Source organism: Canis aureus, chromosome 23 (assembly GCF_053574225.1).
Source record: "Canis aureus isolate CA01 chromosome 23, VMU_Caureus_v.1.0, whole genome shotgun sequence".
NCBI lineage: Eukaryota > Metazoa > Chordata > Mammalia > Carnivora > Canidae > Canis > Canis aureus.
The window spans coordinates 15,677,161-15,699,669 of record NC_135633.1 but is presented as its reverse complement, the minus strand read 5'-3'; the positions used below and the strand labels follow the sequence as shown (position 1 = coordinate 15,699,669).

The 22,509-nt window shown below is 50.7% G+C and overlaps 1 protein-coding gene across 13 annotated transcripts in view; it reads left to right on the top strand.

The window, feature by feature from the left end:
- Positions 1-22,509, top strand: part of MICAL2 (microtubule associated monooxygenase, calponin and LIM domain containing 2) — a 222,762-nt gene that overhangs the window by 22,373 nt on the left and 177,880 nt on the right. The window contains exon 1 of one of the 13 annotated variants that reach the window (XM_077866450.1): positions 18,521-18,676. The exons of the other annotated variants lie outside the window; for them this stretch is intronic. The gene's annotated coding sequence lies outside the window, so the exon portion shown is untranslated. Of the gene's footprint in view, positions 1-18,520; positions 18,677-22,509 lie in introns of those variants that run through there. 13 annotated transcript variants of the gene reach the window in all.

The following is a 22,509-nucleotide window of genomic DNA, read 5'->3' as shown; positions in this document are numbered from 1 at the left end:
TCTGGGTCCCACCGCAGCTGGCTTTGCTTCCTGGGTGGGGTTTAGTGGTGATGCAGCGGCCAGTTGCCGAGTGCTATTGTTAGTTGAGACTCTTTTGGTTTCAAGTGACAGGAACACAACTTGAATAAGCTTAAGCAACAAAGGGTTACTTTGGAAGGTTTGAGGGGAGACTTCGACTCAAAAGGAAATGCTGTGGAATCCAGCCCCAGGAAGAGAACAGATGACGTGCAGTGCGGCATCCCCGGCCCAGGATCCCCGGCTCAGTGGCCCATGGCTGCAGGCAGCTCCCCGCTGACCCCACACAGCCCTCTACCCATTCCAGGAGGACCAGGCCCTCCCCAGGCTTTCAGAGTAGAACTGGGCCCATCTTGGAGCAGGTGCATACCCTTGGTACTCAAGATCATGGCCAAGGAGGAAAGCTACTGTGATGAAACTCTCTTGAGTCCCATGCCCACCTATTTGACGGAGAGGGAGAAGGACGCTTGAAATAATAATAATTAAGAATAATGCTAACTCACTTGTGTGGAATGCTTACTTTCTGCCAGACATTATTCTAAGGTCTTTACCTGTATAACTCATTTAATCTTTGCAATCAATCCCATGATCTCTCCTGGGCAGCTGAGGCACAGAGAGGTGAGGTGGTCTGCCCAAGGTCACACAACGAGCTAGTAAGAGAGCTAGGATTGCACCCAAGCAGAGGACCCCACATGAAGAGAGATAGCTGCATTATCTCCCTTCATCTTCAGGACAAGCCTGTGGAGGAGGTACTGACATTAGTCCCATTTTTAAATAAGAAACTGAGGCTCACAGCAATTACATGACTTGCCTGGGGCCAGCTGACTAATTTAAAGTGGCAGAGCTGGGGGAGGAACCCAGGTTTGCCAGATTCCAGGGCCTGAGCCCCTGCCCATTTCACTGGGTAGCCTTACGTTCACATGCATCTCTTGCTCTAGCAGATGCTCGCCTGGTACCTGGGATGAAGAGCAGACCTGGCTCAGCATCTGAGCATTCATTCTCTGTCCAGGGGGGCGGGTGGGGCATGGAGACCTTGGCACACACAGCTGAGGGGCCAGAGTTGTGGTTCTGAGCCAGTCTTGGTATATCTCATGCTAACTTACACCAAAGGGTTCTTGAAGAAGCCTTAAGTACATCCAACTGGTGAATTTCTTCAGTCCTTCATTCAATAAATATTGAATTTAGGAGTGCCTAGTGGGTGCCAGGCCCCGTTCCAAGTGCTGGGGGTTGCTCAGTGAAGACCTTGATTCTATAGAGCTAGGCTGGGAGCACAGAAGAGAGAAAGGTCCCCTGAGATACTCTCATGTCCCTCAAGAGCATGAAACTACTCAACCCCACAGGAAATCTTCCTTGAACCACCCAAGTCACATGCGCAGGGGCCTAGAGACTTGGTGCTTCTTTGCATGGGATGGGCAGTCAAGGTGGCAAGTCAGAGAGGAGACATTATTTCCTCATTCTGTTACAAAGGGAAATATTGTGTCAAGGAGCATACGTGAGCATGGCGGCAGGCCAGCTCCGCCATGAGTCCCAGGTGCCGTGGCCAGCGCTGATTTGGTCTCCAGGTGAGCCACTTGCTGTGCCAATGCCTCGGTGTTGCCCTCCGTGACATGATTATACCGCCTGCCTCATCGGGTTGCTGGGAGGATTGTCTGAGCCGGCATGGGCTGACTACCCACCTCAAGGCCTGGCCATGGGTTAATCCTTTTAAGTCTTCCTTTTAACCACTGACTGGCTTTGTAGGTATCTCTTAAAGTCAGGGCCCATGGTGGGGGTGCAGCTAGAAGGGGTCTTTGGTGAGGAAATCACCCATTAGGTCAAGCTTCTCATTTTATAGATATGGAAGCCAAGGACCCCCCGCCCCCCCCCCCCACCACCCCAGGGCCTTCTGCTTTAGTGGCATTAAGGGAAGTTTGAAGTACATTTAGCTGTTGGTTGGACAGAGGGTTTGAATTGATCCTTGGAGTGTCTGGATCCCAATGTGCCCAGGCCTGTGTGGGAATCTAACCAATGGTTGGCCCTTACAGACTGGTCCAGAAGTGCCCACCTGCATGCATCCCACCGTGTGGACAATCCAGTGCGCTTCCCTTGAGAAGCAGGGGGGCAGATAAGTGGAGTCCTCCAGCCTCTCTGAGCCTACGGCTCAGGCTGATAGAATGTGGGCGAGGCAGGCCAGCCTGTTTTGTCAGCTGCCATGGGCCCGGGAGGTGTGGCTTGATAATGATAATCATGATGGGGATGATTGTACCTTCTGTCCAAGTGGCTGCCCTCGGAGCTCACCAGGCTTCTTGCGGGCCGGACCATGTGGACCCACCATCGCTGTGCTAGGACACCTCACCCTGGTGTGGTGGGAAAGCCCATGAGCGCTGGGTCAGCAGCCCTGGGCCGAATCCTGTGGCACCGTGGCAGATGCCTTCTGTTCCTGTCTACGAGGAGTCACTGGAACAGAACACATCCCGTCTACCAGTGTGCGTTCCATGAGTGGCCAGTGCTCGGTAGATAGTAGCTGCTCTTCCATTCATGGCCTGAGAATTCTGAAAGTGAATTCAAGTCCCAGGCTCTAGACTCAGTCCATGGTATATAGAGCAAACATGAGTGTGATTACGTGGGGAAGGAGGCCCACCAGCCTGCCGAGGGAAGCGTGCCTCTGTGCATGGAGTGTGTGTGTTGCCTCTGGTACAGCTCCCGATTTCTCATCCATGTTGACTTTTGTCCTCTTGAGGCTACCTCTTAGAAGTTTGGAGTCGTAAAAGTAATTCCTTAGAAATGTTTTGGAACTCTGGGCTCCGTTTCCAAACAGGTGCAGGGGCCTTTCCTGCAGAAGCAGTAGGATATGACCAAATCATTTGGGTAGCCAAGGGAAGCCAAGATAGTAGTTTGTTTAGGAAACTCCGCCACCACCAGATGGTCTGCTTTTAGAACTTCCTAGTTTATTTAGTGTCTTGGACCCTTTCCACCTCGGGAAATACGACAGATTTCACATTGGTGACTTATTACCAAGGTTTTACAGCAGCTTGACTTACTTGCAGCGTGTCTTCACCTTAGAAATTCTGGCACTTCCTGTTTTTTTACTAAAGCAGCTACTGAAGTAATCTTTTCCAGACCCATCTTACTCTCTCTGCAAGCCTTTGCATGGCGATGTGATAAACCCTAGGGTGCCCATGCAGTAGACACAGTGGGATTTGGTTAACCACCTAACAGTTCCTTTCCTCATGCAAAACTTGGGGCACAGAGAGAAATTCCCTGTGCATTTCCTCTTGGGTAGTGTTTCTAGGGGGCAAAGTACACAACTTGTGGGACCTTGTGGCAGGGTAAAGATAGGAGGCTGTAAGGTAAGATAATGTTCATCGCCAGGCTCTTGTATTTAAAGGAACATGGCAACCTGGGCGTGGCTTATCCTGCAAGGAGATGGCTTTAGTCACTGCAATGCCTAAGAATCAAGTAAGTCTCTTTTGTGCCATTGAGTTACACTTGAGGAGCTGGCTTCAGGCTTTGGAAAGTGTAGGGGCACTTGCACTCTTTCCTTAAGCCCCAGGGAACGTGACCTGGGTTGGAGAGACACCGGTTGGTGAAGACCTGCCTTGCCCTCCTTGGCCCTCTGTCTTTGCGTGCAGTGACCTCGGTCGTGTGGCCCTCCATGCTGTCAGAGGAGGGAGGGGGCCAGGGGCTGAGACTGAAGTGTGTCTGGGATCTAGATCAGTGGTCTTTGGGTGGCCAGACTCTCTGTCCCTTGTCCCTTTAGTAGGAGCAGCAGCTCAACTGTCCCGACTGCAGTCCCAGCCCCGATGGCGCTTCCGTCTCCGGCTGGCCCACATCTGGGCCGGGGCAGGAATCTGGCTGGGCAGCTTCTGGAGGGAGTGACTGCACAGCACTCCACCGTGTGTCCACGATTTGACGATGTGATTGCAGCATCTTCCTCTGCTTGAGTTTCTTCTGCAGAGAGCAGAGCTGCCCACCTCTGTCTGTAGATTCTGCAAGTCCATAGAGGCTTAGGGCCTGCGTGGTGGGGTATGGACAGTAATTGATAATGACTTGTCAGCACAGTTGCCCTCAGGAGCTGTCATGGGAGCCCCCACTGCTCTCCCCAGCTCCACTCTGTTCCCCTGCTCTGTCCTCCACAGTGCCACCAGCGCTTTCAGGAAGAAATCTGACCAACACTGTCCTGGTGGCCCCCAAGGACCCCTCCTGTTAGACCTCAGCCTCACTTTGTATCCTTTTCTGCCTCTCTCATTTGCCCTGCCTTTACTCCCACAATTCCTGGAACAGCTGTCCAAGTCCAGGACATGCCATTCCTTCTAGAAGCTTCCTTCCCTTCTCCAGGCAGAGTTGGCACCTCCTCCTCCTTATACTCCCGTAGCACTTTGTTCAGAAGCCAGACACATGACTGGCTGAGTTAAGGTTTGTTCACTTGTTTGTCCAACTCTCTAGCTGTGGGAGCCTCGAGGACAAGGACCCATCGTCCAACCTTCCTGTCTGGGCCAGGCAGCACCATCTTGGAGGCATGGTGTTAGGGGGTCAGCAGCTGTTTATCAACTGAGGGAGTTCAAACCCCAAGACTTCTTCAGGGCTTTGTGGCTCGTGAAGCTCTATGGCAGTGTCTGGTGGGAACCTCACACTCCTGTCATCCATGGAGATTTTTTATAGATATGGAGACTGAGGTCTGGGCAGTCAGGTAACTTACACTCCCGACTGCAGCTCATAAGGACCAGGACACATGTCTCCTATGGCCAGGCTAGTCTGGTTTCTGTAATACTGAATTTTATAATTAGAGAGAACCCAAGAGATTATTTAGCGCTAACCCCTCATTACCAGGCAGGGAAACTGAGGCCTCGCCTGAAGATACTTTCTCAAGGTTACCTACCTAATTTATGTCAAATGGAGAATTGGAACATGGGCCCTGGACTTCTAGTCTGGCGTTCTTCCTCTCCTCCTCCTCCTCTTCTGCCTCCCTTGTTTATATAGACACCAGAGAACATTTTGGGACCGTCATTCTGCATTTACAGGAGGATGAAAGACTTACAGAATGCTCTGAGTTAGAGGGAACATACAGATGAATAGAACTGGCCCTGCCTTTAGATGCTTCTCTGAACATGTGAGACCAGGGCGGGTCCTGGTGGACGGGAGAGTAGAGAAGGGGAGGGGAGGGGCAGGAAGGGGAGAGTGTCAGTGCCCAATCCAAGGCTGGAGGCTGGTGGAGGTCCCCATGGAGGGGAAGTAGGCAATCAGGTCTGGACATTTAGAGGCTGGCCTGGTGGGTACCAAGGACCTATGGGAGGTGAGATCCTGAACAGTAGGCTAGGAAGGGGTTGGCTGGACCTGGGGAAAGCTACTGCAAGAACTCTGGTCTTAGTGTCTGGTCACAGAGGTCCTGATAAGCCCATCTGCTATGGCCTGAGAATCCTCCCTCTTCCCTGGAGAAACACAGAATATAGGATGTGTCCATAGAGGAGGGTCAGGCAATGGGTGGTGAGTTTCATCATTGTCTGAAACGTATATGGGGAGGGATGTGTGTGCTGGCTCATCCCTCTTGTGCTCATATGGAGTTTTGTTTTGTTTCTGATTGACCACAATTCCAGTTGGTCTTTTCATGTGTCTCAATCTTCAGGCTGTGCTCTGGGTCTTTCATTCACCCAGGCTTGATACAGGGCCAGGCAGGTCCTGGTTACTCTTTTTTTACTCTGCACCTTCTTGCAACTTCTGGGGATTACAGACAGGAAGCCTAGGACTGACCACAGGCTCTATCTCTACTAGCAGGTTGAAACACAACCTTTGCCCAAATTATAGGGAATGTGATGTTTGCCAAATATGTACCTTGGATTATTTTCCAAAGATTGCCAGGTTGTAAACTTCTCTAGGGCAGGAGAAGTGTGCAGTGTTATATCAGTGCTTTTTACACCTTAGGCTTACATTGCACTTTACACTTTATAAAGATCATTTCATCTTTATAATAAGGCAGGTGGATTCATTCCCATTTCACAGATGAGAAAATTAACTTAAAGTTTTACCCTGCCCAGGGTAGTAGAGCCGCCTAAGGGCTGAGCTGGCACACATCCCGGGCCTCCTGTTTATAAATTCCATGATCTTAGACTCTCGCTAAGCTCCAGCCATATATAAATCCTTGGAGGGCCTAGGACTCAAGGGGAGCTCAGTAAATATTTGTTGAAGGAGTGAACTTTGGCTATTTTGGGGAGGGGTGGGTAGGTGGGAGGCACTCTTAACCATAAATGGATCCTCTTTGGCAGCAAAGGGGAAACTAACTACCCTGTGAAGTATTTGCATTTCTTGCCATGATAAGGAGCTGGTAAGTTCTCTTCTCACCTAGCCTCACCTCCGGGAACTGGGTCATGCACACTGAATAATTAATTCCCCGAATCTTTTACTCTGAGCTTCCTCCTCCTGATGCCGAGGTGATCACTGGTCTTCGAAAGGTCCTTGGCGGGGGCAGATCGTACTGTTTGTTGTCATAAATATTCAGATGACCCATCTAATTGCTCACGATGACTGTTCTTGGCCTAATCAAGTGACACTTGCAGTGAGTTAGTTCTGTCTGCCACTTTTCCCCCACCAACCTCCTTTAGACCAAAGAGGAGTGATCCTTGTGATTGTCTTAGACATTCAGGGTTCTGTAGGGACACCACTCCCTTCTCGCTGATGTCTGAACTCCTCAAGATTTTGTGGCAAGGGCTGGAGAAGAACAGTTAGACCATGTCAGCTTGGGAAGGAACACATGGGGTCAGGAAGACAGTTATCAAAATATCTTCTGGGCCTGCTCTTCCCCTAAGTGGCACTTGGGTCATGTTTCTTAGAGTCTTCAGGGGATCCAGCTGGCCTCATTAGAGTAACCCAACTAGGTCTTGAGGTCAACAGTGTAGAGTGGAAAAAAGGAGTGGGCTGAGGCCAAAGACCCACATTCTAGTATTGATTGTCCACAGCATAGCTGCATGGCCTTGGGCCACTCACAGCACTTTGCCTACCCTCAGATTTCTTGTTAAGGAAATATGGGAGGTGCAGAGGGTTAAGTAGCATGTCAAGGAGTTTCCTAGAATTCTGACTTTTCAGGGCTCTGTCGGTCCTCAAGATTCGCACTGATTTCTTCTCCAGGTTCCCTCCTCCTCACATAGCTGGAGCTTGCTTCAGTAGGCACTTTTCTCCTGGCTTTGTAGGCTTTCCACCTCTCCCCTGCCCAGTCTTGGGACATGCCAGAGTACAGATAAAACTATCTATTGCAGCCCTAGTCTCTTGCCACACAGCATGGGGAAAGTCTAACATAGAGAGTTGGGAACCTCGGGGGTGTAGGTAGTATTGGAGGGGAGAGAGAAAAATCTTTGAGTGAGAAGAAGCCAACCAAGATGATCAGGGGTTGTTGGGATAGCCAAGCTTTCAATGCCACAAGTTATCCGGAGTTGAGTTGTTGTTGTTTGACTAGAGAGAGTAGATGCGTTCTGAGGGATATGGCCCCAAGTCTCTCCTTTTTTAGCCTGGCCAGGCTCTAGGCTCAGGAGTGACCACTCCGGAGCAATAAAGATCATAGCATCGATAGAAGTCTGCTCAGTGGGAGCTACGAGATGTCCCAAACAAATAACTAACGCAGAAAGATGAAGGGCTAAGAAAGGTGGGTTTGCCTCCAAGATAAATGATCAGAGGGTGTCAAAGCTGGAAAGAATCTACAGATCATCTAATCCAATTCTTCCACTTTATGGATAAAGAAACCGAGGCCCAGAGACATGACTTCACAATACCCATGAGGCAAGCTAGTGGTAGAACTGAGATGAAGGCCAGGTCTCCTGTTCCTGACCTTGGCAATCAAAAACATCGTCTAAAGTGGCTTCGCCCCCACCCCCCACCCCCGCCTGCCCCACACCATGTTGCATTCTCATGTGGGTCCAGCCGCCACACTTCCCACTTCTCTCTCTGACCTTGAGCATGATTGCCTCACGTGTTAGCAGGGCCCCACTCCTGTCACCTCATTGTTTATTGGGGCCTAATAAAACCTAAGTGCAGCCACATGGAGAAGTGGAGGCTTCTTCTCATGTACAGGCTCTTGGGCTTGCCTTTAGTGACTTAGTACTGCTGGGTCAGCATTATTCTATTTTATGGCGGGTCTTGGGGTGAAAGATTAGCCTAAGACAGGAAATGAAGGCTCTAATCACCCAGCCTTAACAGCAGGGGCCTCTTGTGGGTCAGTCATTCAGATAAAAATCACCCTTGTTGCTCAGTAGGCTTCGTTCAGAGAATCCCAAGCTAAGGGTGTAGATTGGGGGCAGCCTGTACTGTCTCTGACCCCAAGAGAGGCCACTTTGGGCGGGAGGGTGGCCACCTTAGCCCTGTGTTAATGGCACATGAACCAGGCTAGGAAGCATTCACTTTTTTAAAAATAGGACTCCATTTGGCTTAGTTTTTCCTACTGAGCTCCAAGAAATGGGCAGGCACTCGATGACACCTATGACTGTCTGTCCCTCACAGCAGCCTTCTGGGATGTGGATGTGGTTACTGATTGTATCCAGAAGAAAACTGAGGCAGACACAGGTGAATTAACTCACAGGTGCCAGGGCTCAGGGGCAAGGTGTCTAGACTCCATGGCCTTTTCTTGGCCCACATTTCACACGGCCTCTCTCTCAGCACCGAGAAGGGCAGGCTGGGGCTAAGTGGGCTGGGCATTGATTGGGGCATCAAACATTTATTATATGACTTCTGAGTGCCAGGCCCTGGGCTGGGTTGTGGGGACGCAGGGGTGAGTAAGCTCTAGTCCCTTTATTCTTGGGACTTTGTGCCCTGGGCTGGCAGCAGGATAGATGCATACAGAGTTACAGCTACTCTTCTAAGCGTTGTCATAAACACATCAAGGTGCTCTGGAAGCAACTGAGAAGAGAGCCTCACGCAGGGAGCGCTGCACCGAGCAGGTGCTGGGGGACTTGGGTTTTGAAGGACAAATAGGAGATCACCAGGCAGATAAAAAGGCAGAAGGTTTCCAAGTAAGAGGTGTGGTGGTATGAAAGATCTCGATTCAGGACTTGTAAGGAAGGGTTTATGTGCATGTTTTCCTCTTAGCTGAGGGTGAAAGGAGTGGGACATTTAGTTGAGAAATAAGCTAGGGGAGGAGGAGGGGGTTTGGCACCAGACTTGCTAATTATGTGAGCGCCGTTGAAAGAAATATCCCATAGGGACCAGAAAGATTCTCCTGATTTGAATTCTCCAGGCATCTGAAGTACCTTTCCCTGTAGAAACGTGCATGGGGCTTGTTTTCAGACGGTGTGTGTCTCCTTTCTACGTCTTGTGTCTCACGCACCAGCGGAGGTGTTTATTGATGGGGCGACAGCATCAGGATGGGACCCGCCACACTGGCAGTTCATGTTCAAAATGTCTCAGATTCCTCTTGCCAAATAAGCTGATAACAAACACCCTTGTGAGTTCATGTGCAGACTGTCTCTCCAGGGACGGTTCTGCATTCCAGACAGGGCCACACACTCATGCTGCAGGAGCTGGGCCGGGGGGTGAGAAGGCTACTTAAAAATAAAGACCAATGGGAAGATATATTTTTCTTTTTTAAGCTGTTTTTAAGGGTGATATTTACAAGGCAAAAGGCTCCAGGAAGTGGATGACTTGCCATGAGTGAGAGAGAGAGAGCCAGAATCCTTAAAAAATAGCAGCTCTTTAGAGCGAAGGGAGTCATGGTGAGGAGAAAGAGCCCGTTCGGAGCCCTGGTCTCTCTCCTTGAGGAGGATCCGCTTCCTGACATCTTCCAGGACATCCTTTTTGGAAACAGAGCTTTGAGCCTGGTTTGTCCTTCGTCGGGAGGAGTCCGAGGCATCCCGGTCCCACATCACCGTCTCCTGTGTAGCCCCTGCGTGTGTGTGTGTTGTTTTATGAAGAAAGAAAAAGTCCTTTCGGAGACCGTTGCTGCTTATTTTAGTGAATGTCTTTTTCAGAACGTGAGGCCAAACGCCAAGAGGGAAGTCCAGCATCTTCATTCTGCCCACCCAAGTTTCTGATGCTGGGATGGTGGGGCCCTGTCCCCCAGACCCCCCAGAAAATCCAGCAGCGCGGTCCGGCCTACGGTCCTCGCCGCTGCACCGCTGTCTGTTGGGCTGTGGTCACCGAGAGAGACACTCGGACCACCGAATGGGGAGTCCCCAGGGGGGCTCTGGTCCCGGAGGGCCTAGGCCAGCATCCCCGGGCTCAGGGGACCCGGCGGCGGCCGTCGGGAGGGCCGGGCGTCCGTTTGAACTGCCTCCCGATAGCCGCGTGTTTGACGTGGACAGAGAGCCCCCTCGGTGGGTCCTGCTGAAGTGGGGACTTCCTCAGAGCTTCCTCGCTCTGTCTCTGGCCTGTTCACCCCCTGGAGGTCACATCAGAGAACCTCTCAGCTGTGTCCGTTTGCCTGGCACACGGTCTTCGGCGTCTACGGGGGAAGACATGAACGGATAAATAGCCAGAAACGTAAACCCTCCGATTTTCTAGCAGAAGCAAAAAGGAAGCCGACAGGCCTCAGGCTCCCCATGGTCCAGCAGGCACTCCAGGAAACTCCCCTCTGGTCCTTGCTGCAAAGGGAATTACAGATCTCCCATCCCTAGACTGGGCCTAGCAGGGCGGCCGGATGAACTTTGAGCCACATCCAGAAGTTTCCCTACTCAAGACCGAGTCTTGTTTTCAGTGCTTAAAACAAATATACAAACAAGCCACAATAACAGCAACAATCCGCCGGCAATGCCGACCCCAAGGAAAGCAGAGTCTGTCGTTCTGCTGGCTACCCCAGCTTGCCCAGCCCACTCCCTCTTGGCTGACTATCCCAGGCCGGGGCCTCCCAAGCGCCATGTCCCTGTTTTGTCATTTGGCTTCTCAACAGCACAGGGGATTTCACGTTGAAATCAGAGATCCCGGCTTCTCAAGTGTGTTGATGCGTCGGTAGGCTTTGAACAGCCCATTGGGCTTTTCTGACTCAGGCAGGGCTGACCTGCTCATGCAGGTACACACACCTGCTCATAAAGGCTGAATGCAGTTTACAGGCCCCTGTGTGGAGACCGGGGTGGGGGGTGTGGCCGGCTGGACTGCTAGCTGGGTGGATGGCCTCATGGAAGGAATGGGCAAGCATCTCCCCTTCCCCTGCCCTGGGCACACCCACACAGGGGCCAGGCTGGGCTGCCAAGGTCCCAGGAGGTATCATTTACATCGCTAATAACATTCACGACAGCATGAACAACAAAGCAGTATAATTACATATCAGGAAATTGATTCCGAAATTAAAGGTCTATAATTCAAATGAAAAAATTCTGGAAGTCTTTTAAAAGCCAACTCAAAAGGTGGTACCACGTATGCTCTTCTGTTCTTCCTGAAACCAGATTTTTACTGGTAAATATTCATTTATTCAACAGACATATACTAGCTACGTACCAGGAGTGGATACCACGCTGGCACTGAAATCACAAAGGGAAAAATGAATAGACAACTCATTAATGGCTGAACTAGTCAAAAAGGGACATAATATAAAAAGTCAAATTATTCGAATCTTTAATATTGATTCAATGCCAATTGTATACATAGAACTGAGCTGAGTACTCTGGGAAACAGGGAAAAACACCAGAAAACAAAAGACAGTGGCCTGTCCTTCAGTTTATATATTCATCGTCCAAACAAGACTAATGCACACAAAAAAATGTGTTGGGTTCAAGGTTAAACGAAGTGCCAGACAGTCTGGTCTGTGCTCCTCTGCTTGTGTTCGGTTTATCTGGCAATTTCTCAGAAGCTGGGGGGTTGGGGAGGGCAGAGCTCATTCACCTACTATGCAGGTTCTCAGTAAATGGAATGTATGGAACCGGATGTGGTTAGTGACTCCCAGCCTGGCTTTGGGCCACAGAATTCCCTGGGGGAGCTAAAAGCCTTTCCCCCCTTGGCCCGCAGGCTACATAAGTTCTGTTTGGGGTTGGGCCAAGGAAGCTATATTTTTGGATCCTTCCTGGTGACTCTGTGGTACAGCCGGGTTTGGTGGCCTCTGGCATGGACTCCAGGAGTGAAAGGTCGGTAAGTGGAGGGGGGCAGCCTTGGTGCCTGAAAGCTCTAGCTCCTCCCTTAAGACCCAGCTCTGCTGCTGCTGCTGCTCAGAGCTTTCCCTCGGGCTTCCGGGCACTCCATGGGTCACTCCATCCTGTCTGTGTATCTGCATGTCTGGTATCACCACAGCCATTACCCATAATTATTATTTAAATTTGATCCCCTGAATAGACTGTGGCATTCCTTTGGGACACAATGCATAGCAGCCTTCAGTTAGTACCACGGGGCCTGCCCTGCTCCAGAGGATGGGTAAGATTGGCGCAGGGGTAGGAAGAGGAAGCCAGAGGCCCGCTGTGGAGCCCTCCAGGGACGCACCTGTCTGACGCAGCCATGGGGCCGCTAATACTTCTGGGCATTGAGCCTAACAAGGAAATGGGGGTTGCATGGAGGGCCTGGTGAGCCCATCTAGGAGGTGTGGACTTTCACTGAGGGGTGTAGGGAGCCCCAAGGGCTGAGGGAACAGGCTGAGGCGGTGTTGGCAAAATGGGAAGTGGAGGCTAGGTAGGAGGCCCCGGCAGTGACTCGGGTGGTGGGGAGACAAAGGGCAGTCACCCTTCAAGCACCATGTAGCCTGGATTCTGTAGCCACTCTTGCTTAGATTTTACCCAAAAGCAGGGGCTATTGGGCATCTATGGTTGCCAGAGGCACAAGCGCCAGGCCGTGGGCTGGGCGTCGGAGAGCTCACAGTGCAGGGCGGCAGGCAGGCCTGGGAGTGGATCAGGTGCAACAGGACGTAGAAACCGTCGTGGGAACCTCCGCAGGGAATGGTGTGAGATGGGGGCTGAGGAGTGGTCCAGGTAAGACCTCAAAGAACAGTGGTGTCTAGAAGACTGCCAAGCCAGACATCGTTGTGTTTTACCCTCATGTAGCCCACTGGGGTCAGGACTCTTATTATCCCATTTTATAGATGGGGGAACTGAGGTTCAAAGCAGCTCGGTACCTCATCCAGGCTCCTGCACCTCGCCAGCGGTGGTGCATGATTGTGACAAGTCTGTCTGACTCCAGGGTCCACACTGGGACCCTCGGTACTCTGCTGGCTTTGGTGCTCCAGCTCCAGAGCCCCCTGGGTCTTCACCAAGTAAAGAGAGTCCGTGTGGGCATGCACGACGGAAGCAGAACACAAGCCAAGGCACAGGGAGGGAGCCGTGGAAGAGTCTGGTTTATCAGGAGCTGCAGGGGGCTCAGGGAGTCAAGAGTACAAGGGAAGGGGCAGCAGTAGGGGGCAGGCCGAGAGCAGGCTAGGGGTGAATCACGATGGTGGTTTCTGTTCTTGCTCTGCTGGGACGTTTGACTTGGCCCTGAAGCTCATCAGGGGACCGCTGGAGGATTTGAAGTAGGACCAGAAGCTGACCAAGCGTGGGTTCTTGGTGTAGAGGTGTCTTTGGCGGCAGCTTGAGAAATAGGCTGGCAGCCTGGAGGGAGGTGATCTGGAAGCAGGAAGGGCTCGTGAGGAAATTTTGAGGGTTTAGATGAGAGCAGAGAGGAAGGTGGGTGGTAGCAGTGGGGCTGTTGTGGAGGTAGGCCTGGGTGCTGGGCCACCTGGGAGGTGAGGGAGAGGGGCAGGCAAGGGGACTCCGATGGTTTGGCTCAAGGGACTGGATGCAGATGGTGCTGTACCGAGTTTGGGGGTGCAGGGGAGGTAAACCGATCGCATGTGAGGTGTCTGTATGGGAGTCCTTGCAGTTGGCTCATGGGCCCAGAGTGCAGCAGATCCCATGGAGGGATATCTTGATGGGTCATCAGGACGTAGCTATTGGTCAAACTACCGGAGTGTCTAGGTCCCTGAGGGCGAGAGGAGAGTAAAAATCAGAACCTCGGGACACAGTAAAATCTCAGGGACGTTTAAAGAGAGATGAGTCTGCAGAGCCTGAAATGGGAGCGATGGTGAGCAAGATAGGGTCCCGGATGTGATGATGGCATGGTGTGACAGCCTTGGGTGTGAGGCCTGCAGCTCTTGTGTGATTGGAAACCAGACTGTGGTGGATGGAAGGGGAAAGTGGAAGTGAGGGGATGGACTGTGCAGGGGTGACCCGGACCCGGTAGGGAAGGAGGGAGAGTCTCATTTTGCTTCCTCCAGTGAGAGCGGTATAGACCTAGCTATGACTGCATTTGCACATGTTTTTGAGACTGACTTCATGTTGATAAATTCACACAGAAACAACAAACGCAGAACTTTGGTCAGTGGAAAAAAAAATTTTTTTTTTTTTTTTTTGCCTTGACAAATGCAGTCACTTAGCACAACTCTTTAAAATTTGGGGCCTTTGGAAGACAGACTCCGTGAGACGCGGCTGGGCTGTGAGCTTCGCGGGGCAGACTGCTCTGTGGTCGTCCCAGGGTCTTGGCCGAGGAGCCGTGTGCAGAGCCAGCAGGTGTTGTTGAGCGATCCTTTTCACGTTCGCTTTGCTATGATTTCCCTCTCCTCCCCGGGTATCCATCTCTGTCCTCCAGACCAATTAATGGGGTCCCAGTCCCTGAGACCTAACTTCAGCACAGCAGGGGATGCACTGCCATCCTGATGCAAGGCCACCTGGGGAGTGGCCTTGAGGACGTGCTAGGCAAATACTCAGCGGAAAATACACCTTTCGCTCTCCCATCCCTGCGTAAGTAAGTTAGATTAAAAGGAAGGAGCTACCCCTTCCATTTGCAGGAAAAGTGCACCAATTTTTGCCTTGGTTCGGCTTGGGCTGCCTTGAGCTTGAGGTAGGTAGGAGTCATCCCGCTGCAGGTGCCAGAAAACATTGAGCACATCCGTGAACTTGCACCGTGAGGCACCTCATTTAAATTTCACAGAGACTCCGTGTTGTTTATGACTTGTTCAAGGCAGTGCTCAGTGGCCCAGAGTCCATGCAGTTTCCACCACACCATGTCAGCTTCCAGGGACTCAGGAGCGGAGGGCTCGGGTGGGCGTGGGGGGCATTGACACCAGGGAAGTGACTAGCTTATCTGCCCTATTCTCCTGTCCTATTCCATTCGCATTTAGGGACGGGATGGGGATTTTCCATACAGGGTGGAGAGGGGTGTATGTGTGTGTCTCAAATGGAGAGGTGGGCAGGCTTACTCTGAGGGTCAAGCAACTTTTCCTGGATACTGAGGTCCTAATGGTTGTTTTGGAAGTTGACCACCACAACAATGGTGGTGGGGAGAGATCCCTCTCACGTGTTCACCCTGATGTGACCGACAGCTTTCTGACCCACAGGCCAAATTTGACACGCCTACCACACTGTGGTTTACCTCCTGCGTGACTTTAGGGAATGGTTCCTGCCTAGCAGATAAACCCTCAATTCTCAGTGACATCCTGCACTTGAAGTCTGCTTCTCACTATGTGAAGTCCAAATGTTTCAGGTCACAGAGGGCTTTCCCACGGTGTAGGTGGCGGGGACACCCGGAGAATCTGGGTCCTTCCTTCCTTCTGGCTGGGCCATCTCCTACCTGTGGTTTCCAAGGAGGCTCTCCTCTGACAGAAGTGAAAGAGCTTGGAGGGTCACTGGGGGAGATGGCTGCGGGGCCTTCCCAGAAGTTGTGTACGTTACTTCTGCGCACAATCCATTACCTCGCACTGGTCATATGGGCTCACAGATGTAAGGAAGGGCCCAGGAGGAAGGAGCAACGCATCTAGCCATCAGCTAGCCTGTCTCTGCCGTATCCACCAAAGCCCAAAAGTTATCTCTCAGCTGAGTTTTTATCGGCAGATTAGCTACTGTCTTCATCTGATAGTGCATCGAGATCTCATTATCCAGGGCCTAGCATTTTGGAGTTTGATGGAAGAAGAGGAGTCCCTGGCCTAGACAAGCAGACACGTCTCTGCTGTGGTGTGCAGGGCAGCACTTACATACCTTTGGGCTCCATCTACTTTGTGTGGGAGCACTATGGGCATATGGTTAAGGATGCGGGTTCTGAACTCTGGCTATGGGGCTTCGCGTTACAGGTTCACCACTTCTGGCCATGTGACCTCGGGCCATTGGCTAACTTCCCTAATTCTCTGAAAAACGGGGATATCAATAGTGTCTAACAATGTCTGAGTTTGTTATAATGATTAACTTCTTTAATAATAAGTTTTTAACACATTGCCCAAGACTTCATAACTTCATAGATGCTCATTTAGTGCCAACAATTTTTATGTTCCCAAGGATTGAAGAGTCAGTCGTTCATTCGTTTAGCACATACTATGTACAGAGAGAGTCTTTTGCTAGGAACTGAGAGTAGGGAAGTAAAAAATTCACAGAAGAACTTGCTATAATTGAAGCAAGTACTAGATGCCATGGGAAGGATCTGACCCATTTGGGGCTAGGGAACTAGAGCATCTGGAGGAGACGGGCATTGAAGGAAGACTAGGGGTTCGTGTGGAGAGGATTTCTTCATAGCCACAGGCCCTGCTTAAGAACACCAAGTGTGCTGTGTGATATATTGGATTTAATGTTTTTGGAATAGGGAAGCTTCTTTGTTATAATAGGATTCTTCTAAAGGAGCCTTACCCATGTCCCTGAAATTGATGTCAGCCAATTAAAAATATGCCCAACCCTAACTTTGAAGGACAGAAGTCTCATCTAATGACACAGCCATTGTTCCCACTCGTTCGAGCCTGATGGCGTGCCCAATGGATCTGAGCTGACTTGTCGTCAGGGAGCTCTTAGGGAATCTTTACACTGCAGGGAAGAATGTTCCCTGCTTTCTCAGACCTGCTGTCTGCTGGCACCACTGCACGGGATGGTGAGAATGCAGGTGCGTTCTCCCCCGGGCAGTGTGTGGTGGGTTTGGGGAGCCAAGACCAAGACTTGGGAGCCGGGTGTTGAAGGAAATTTCACAGATGCGTGTATGGGGGCAGGAGTATCAGTGGTGGTTGCCTGAGCAAAGCAGAGTAAGAGATAAAATAACAACTTGTCAGAACTGAGCTTCCACAGTCATTCTGGAGTCCAGTAAGATTTGGAAGGAAGAATGAGAGAAGCCTAGATGACTTCACAAAAAAAAAAAAAAAAAAAAAAAAAAAAGGTTAAATGTTATTTCCTGAGCCAAATAAAACAAAGAGCAAGATCCTTTCATTAACTTAATGATTTCTTTTGCTTATTACATTTTAATTCAAAAGTATTTTAGAAAATTAACTTCAGTGTTAATTAGCGTAATTTTCTGTACTCTGGCCTTGGACAGCTCTGGCTCTTAGGTGGTGATGGTGGGGGTTTTCTTTTTCTTTTTTGGGGGGGGTAGTGGTGGGGGTTTTCTTAATGCATTTTATTTTTCTTTTTGTGGGAAAATATACAAAACATAAAACTTACCATTTTAACCATTTTTAAGTGTAGAGCTCCGTGGTAATCAAGTACGCTCATGATGTTGCAAAGGCGTCACCACCATCTACCTCCAGAACTCTTTCATCTTCTCAGATTCATAGTCTACACCTCAGACACGAACTCCCCGTTCCTCTCTTCCCCCAGCCCCTAGCATCTACCCTTCTGTTTCCTGTCTCTGAATTTGCTTCTTCTCGGTACCCTCACTAAGTTCTGAGACAGGATTGCCTCCTGGAAATCAAAATTGAGAGTTCACGGTTTTCCTGGGTACCTAGCATATGACCAAGACAGTTGGGGCACACACAGAATAGACTGCTAAGTTTTTATTAGTAAAATGAGCCTAGTGTGTGTGTGTTGAGATACATTGAATTTTGTCACCTCTTGGCCTATAACCAGGTATGCAGGTTTCCTGCATATGGTATGTGGGTTCATGGGCAAGGTATCCTGTGGGCCCAGCAGGAGATGGGGTCTAAGGGGTGACTTCTTGGAAAGAGGCCAGGCATGCTGGACCCGAGGGCCTGAGGTCCAGAGAACAGACCTGTGGGGGATGCAGCCTGGGGCCTTGACCCTCACCTGCTGGATTGCAAGCCCATTCTTCATCAAGTCAGCATGGTGCCAGGGCTTCTTGCCGGATGGCTCTTTCTTTTCTGGAGAAGAAGCATCCTGCTAACTTGGTGGAGGCCTACAGGCACTTGCTGACCTGAGGCTCTAGGATCCCAAAGCCCCCTCCGGTCATCAAGACCAGTGGGCTAGTCAGGGACAGAAGACCCTAGACTTAGGATGTGTGTACAGGAGGCACTTGAACAGGTTGTACATACTCTGGAAGAACATTTGGAAGTGGAAAGTATGAAGCTAAAAATAAAAATCATCCAAAAAGACCATTTCTACCCCCCCGCCTGCTTCTCTCACACATACTGTTCATGTTTGGCTTGTTTTCCTTCTTCTATAGATATTGCTTTATGGAGTCGGAATCCTATTGAGCACCTGAAATTATACCCTGCCCTCCTCACTCTGCATTAGGGTGTAAGCGCTTCCCTATGGATTAAGTGTCTTTCTAAATATTATTTTTAAAGGACTGCCTAATACTTTATTACTTGGTTGCCCCATAACTTATGAAACCGTGCTCTGTTGTTGACACGCATAGACTCTCGGAGCCTGAAAGATCTCCAGAGACTTCAGAGCTGGACCCGTTTACTGTGTACGGTGTCTTCAACAAAGGCAGGCTGTACCAGTTCTGTCTACACGGCGTCGATCCGTTGGTGACTAAGTGTGGATTTTGAAGTGAGCTGGAACTGGGCCCCTTTTACAGCATCCCTCCTTGCTGCCTCTGGGATCCTGAGGAGGTAACTCTGTAGTTTGCCTTTTCTTCTGCCAAACAAGGATGGGTAAATGAGGTCAGCGATGTAGGCGTCTGGGACAGGGCCTGGCACGCTGTCAGCAGCTGAGCCACGCGGCTGTTGGTGTCCTCATGAGGTGGTGTGAGGGGCGGGCCCAGACTCCTCATGCCTAGGCTGGCCTTCTGCCCACCTCGGAGGCTTTGCTTCTGGAAGGTCCTTGAAGAGCGGCTTAGTGGTCCAAGCAGAGGTGTGGGGCACTGGCTAGAAATTCTTACTGAAAAATGTTTAAAGTAGGTACGTGTGTATGTACGTGCATATATATACACACATTTATATATATATACATGCACACACGTGTGTGCACATGTACACAATGCATGTGCATACATATATACACCTGCATTTACATAGGTACACATGCACACATGCATATGTATACACATACATGTATACACAGACACACACTAGGAAGCACATGTGGCAAACATAATTGCATTATAGAAAATAAAGATAAGCAAGTTCTGGACCCCACCCCCCGCCCTGCCCCCCCAAGGACCTTATTGCAGAGCAGAAACAGAGGAAAGAAGAAGACCCCCCCCACCCCATAGGCTTGGTGTGAGGACCCCTTAGGATAATGCTGGTGGAAGACCCTGGCCTGCCATGGGCCTCTGGTCACGTGGGCCTCTTCCTGGCACCGTGACCTGTCAGCATACAGGAATCTGGCTCATTGGAGCAGGAAGGGATCTGCTACTGGGCCTCCAGGAGGAAATGGATGGAGGTGAGGAAGCGGGAGTGTGTGAGGTCACTGAGTCAGACCAATGGAGTCAACTCGCTGTTGAAAAGTGTCAGGGGAGGACTGAGGCTGGAAGGGCAGGACCCACACAGAAGGCCTGGCCTGAGCTCCCCACCTGGGGCAGTGTAGACGGGAGGGCAGTTTCTAGGCCCTTGGGGCAGGCTGGGAACTTGTTAGGCCTTTCACGGTATGTCTCCTGGATGCGTTTTCCTGGGCCTTTCCTCGCAGGGCTCCAGATGGCGTGTGTAAGAAAACTGCACGTGTGGCTTCAGCTTGCGTGGAAGGAAGAGCTTTGACTTCCTGTGGGTGATCCCTGGGGTTAAAATCAGGAACAGAAAGAAGCTTGTGGAGAGACAGGATTGACTGCCCTGGGGAGGAGGCAAAGGTGGAGCAGGCTGCCCCAGGAGGCCATGTGCGAGGGAAGGCTGGGGACCCCTGGCTGGAAGGAGGCCCTTTCAGTCCCTTCCCAACCTTGGGAGATCCCCCTTTCGGTTCACGTTAGTTGCTGTATGTCCTTGTAGATGGAAAGCCAGGCCTCCTCTGGCCAGGTGAGAAGATGAGGTGTGCAGGCCTCACCTGTGAACCTGGGCTCTGCAGAGATGCAGTGTCCCTGGGGGGGTACTTCCCGGGCTGCCTCTTGCCTCACCTCACCTGTTGGATCCAGGGTCTTCTGTGTGTGAGGCTTGGGGCTGGGGCTTCCAGTTTTTCTGACCACACTGTGATTGCATGAGGGTGAAAACCTACCCTGCCTGGGGGCTCATTGGCGAGGTCATTTGGGGCACTTGGGTGGCTTAGGGGTTGAGTGACTGCCTTCAGCCCAGGATCGAGTCCCACATCGGGCTCCCTGCATGGAGCCTGCTTCTCCCTCTGCCTGTGTCTCTGCCTCTCTCTGTGTGTCTCTCATGATTAAATATATAAAATCTTAAAACAAAAAACAAAACCTGTCATTTATCCACTACCTGGTCACACTGTTTGATGCCATTTGGCAGGTGTTGAGGCCCAGGGAAGACAGAGGCTGGGGTCCTCAATGTGAGCACCCTAGAAACTCTTCAGCCAGGCAATGCCTTCTCTCACTTGAGAGGTACTTTGGGGCTCTTTGCCAAACCTTGAACTTGTCTCCCAGATGCCCCGGACTGAGCCCATTACTCATGCTGTTGTTGCCAGCAATCCAAAGCTCTGAGTTTTAATTTGTAGCAGCCATGGGCAGGGAAAGGGGGGTTGCTTTGTGACTCATGAAGTCACACAGGCAGGAACCACAAATAAGGAACCAATTGGCAAAAACCAAATAGCTTCAGGGCTATTCTTGGAAACTAAAGCATCACATCTTATTTATTCCCAGAAAATGAAGAAACCTTTCGTATTTCTGGGTGGCTTTATTTATATTAAACTCTAAATACCCTATCAAACTCTAAAAAACAACAGCTGGGTTGTGGTTGACAAGGAAAATTTTCACAAGAGCTATAACCTGAAATCCTCTGATTTAACTAATCCTCGATTTTCTTTTGGGGAAGGAGAAAGGGTACCCACCAGAAAAAAATTCCACTCCAGTCTCTGGAAGAAGGGGTTTGGAGCTCAGACTCAGTCTCCCAAGGCCCTCCCAAGTCAGCCTTCCTAGCCCACTAACAGAACTACCTGTATCAAAGATGTTTTTTATTACTGAAATTACAGAAACCTCCTTAGTCCCCACTCTATATTTGAGAGAATTGAAATCTCAGAAGTTAAGTGAGTTGTCCAAGGCTGTCCAACTGGGAAGTGGATTTGAACCCACATTGTCTGAATTCAAAGCCTATGGCTTCTAGTTTTATTTATTAAAGATTTTATTTATTTATTCATGACAGAGACAGAGAGAGGCAGAGATACAGGCGGGGCGGGGGAAGCAGGCTCCATGCAGGGAGCCCGACGTGGGACTCGATCCCGGGTCTCCAGGATCACACCCTGGGCTGAAGGCAGTGCTAAACCGCTGAGCCACCGGGGCTGCCCCGCTTTTAGTCTTAAAGTACAGATAATTCCTTGAGCTGGGAAGCTAGTCCCTCCTTCTGGTTTGATGACGTTTGGGCCATTTGAGGAATAGTAATTGACTGCTGGTTATCACGTAGCTGCCAGGTGCTAAATACATCACATCCATGATTGAGTTTATTCCTTGTAACCCTACAAAGCCAGTGTGATTGTCTCATTTTACAGATGAGGAAACAGTCTGAGATACGTTAGATCACTTGCCTAGCAGGTGCATGAGACCAGATTCACACCTTCATCTGCTAGGCTCCAAACCGTCTGAGGCTCTTCCATGAGGAAACCTACCCTCATGGGTGTTAGGGTCTTTTTAAGGTCTTTGACTTCAACTGCAAAGCTAATTTTGCAGGTTGAGACCAGACCCTTCAGACCAGGGAGGCAGGTCTGAGCCTGATACGAGCTGCTAGCGTACAGTCCAAGGAGCACCGTCTGCTGTCCGGCCACCCTGCTCCACCCCCACCCCATATCTCCCTCTAGAGAAGACCGAGTTCCTAGGGCCCCCATGCACAGCCAGCACACTCCACGCCACCTTTGGCTCTCCACTGGAACCCTAAGATTAAGTCGCTCGGTTTTCTTTTGGGGGAGGAGGGACGGCAGCTGGAGTGGGAAGGATACAGGTTCTTCCAGTTTGTAAATGATTCTCTGGGAGTCAGGTTTGGCTTGATATCTCTAAACAGTTCACCCTTTTAGACAAGGGGGAGCTGGCAACTCGAAGAATTGATGTACAGAAGTGTTTTTTCAAACTGGTGCATTCCCCGGACACGAATCTGCCCCACGTGAGAGAGATGCAGTGCACATTTCCACATCTGCCAAGTGCCTCCCAGGGCCTGGCTCTGCCCCCACACACCTCGCCCTACACAGCAACCCTGCAAGGTGGAGAATACCAGGTCTCTTACAAAAGGAGAAACTGAGGCTCAGAGCTTCTATGGCTTGTGTGAGGCCGTGAGGGCAGCCAGGGGCCAAACTGAGCTTGGACTTGGGCTCCAATAGCCCCAAAGCCTGGATGGGCAGGTGGCTCTCTCTGCACCATCTGCCC